Raw genomic sequence first — 1,697 nt, 5'->3', positions numbered from 1 at the left:
TGAGAATAGTCTCTGGCTTGCTCTTTTCCTAACTTTCCCTCATTCATCTCAGTCTCCCCCTCTTTGTCTCTGTATCTCCCTCTTTTTAGCATTTTTTGTGTTCAGGAGTTTCCATCCTTCAGGAGCTTTTGTCTATGTTTGCAGCTCAGGGATGAGTTATTGGACTGGTTTCTCCCTTCTGCTTGTTTCTCCCCCTCTCTTTCTTTATTTGTCTGTGCCTGTTCTTTCCCCTCCTCCCTCAGTTTGTCTGTATTTCACAATTTCTCTGGTGTTTCTATCACTCTTTCTTCCACACTCTTTCTTCCTCTCTCTTCCCTTTCCTCTCCCTCTCTCCCTCTGCGATCACTGTGCAGTCTGTAGCTAAGAAGTCAGTAACTCTGTGGTAGAATCCAACAGCTTTCTCCTACTTTAGCCCATCCTTGCATGTGATCTCAGATACACACTGCAGATGCAGCAATGGGGAGATAAGAGTGCAACCAAAAGCAATGGAAACGGGAACGTATGCAGCTGGCGCTGCGACACCCCAGGCATGATCGCATGGAGAATGGTGGCCAGCAGAGGCTTGCCACGCAGTCCGTTCCAGGAAGTGCGGCAATCCTGGTCCATTTTTTTCCTCCTCCCAGGTACTGCACCCAAAGTCCCCTCCCGGGAGGTACAGACAACCGCCTCTAATTCACTAACCACCACACTTTTCCAGAACCTTCTCCACAGGTGCCATGTGATGTCACCATCTTGGTTTCATCCTCACTGGATTTGAAGCAGCCCTCAACATGAGGGTGGCCCTGCTATCCATTTCCAAAGGGTGTCCTTCTCAGGTGCCACCTATGAGCCCCACACAAAAAAGTGCATGGAGTTATTTCAGGGCCTCGAGAAATACTGTTGAACTAACCCCCTGAGAGGTGCAGCCTGGACACCTCTCTCCTGGTGTCACTTCCTTGTAGTGTCTCAGTTATTTTTAACAGGTCTATTCCTTTAGCGATAACAGGGTTTTGCGTGAGAGGGAAGCACAATGGGCTGCCCTAGTTTGGTATCAGAATAAGGTTTCAAGTAGCAAGACTCCCTTTAACAACTGGGACAGAGAAGTTCCTGAGCACTTTGGTAGGCTGTCAATTAGCAAAGCAATAGGTCCTCTATCTGGACTCGCTCTGTGGACACATTTAGACCCTTGTGTGAGGCCTCTCTCACCCCATCCTGAGAGGGAAGCTAGCTACTTCTGCACTTTGCATGCACTAAAAGGGGAGTTTGTACGGTGTAGCTTGTGCACTGTAAATTCACACCAAAGCAAGCTACTCACAGATTCCCTGGATAGATGGGCCTGTAGTGCTTGCTAGGTACTGACCGTTGGGGTGTCCAGGGCCCTGTCTTTGGGAGGTTATGGTCCTCACTGAGCCAATGGTTCCCAAACCTTTTCACAACATGGGTCACATCCTAATAAAGATGTCCTGATGACCACCGACATTCCTCAGTCATACAGCCCAGACCAGCACCCCTCCCATGGATGATCAAAGAACATCTCTGTGACATGCAATCATTCAGCCTCCACAAGAGAAGGCTGAGGGGGGACCTGGTGACCGTCTATAGACTCACTAGGGGGGACCAGAAGGGTTTGGGGGAGACGCTGTTTCCCCTAGCGCCCACTGGCATAACAAGGAGTAATGGGCACAAGTTGATGGAGAGGAGGTATAGATTGGACATCC

Source organism: Gavialis gangeticus, unplaced genomic scaffold, assembly GCF_001723915.1.
Source record: "Gavialis gangeticus isolate Ggan-Ray unplaced genomic scaffold, GavGan_comp1, whole genome shotgun sequence".
NCBI classification, from domain to species: Eukaryota; Metazoa; Chordata; order Crocodylia; family Gavialidae; genus Gavialis; species Gavialis gangeticus.
Note: the sequence above shows the minus strand (reverse complement) of the source record.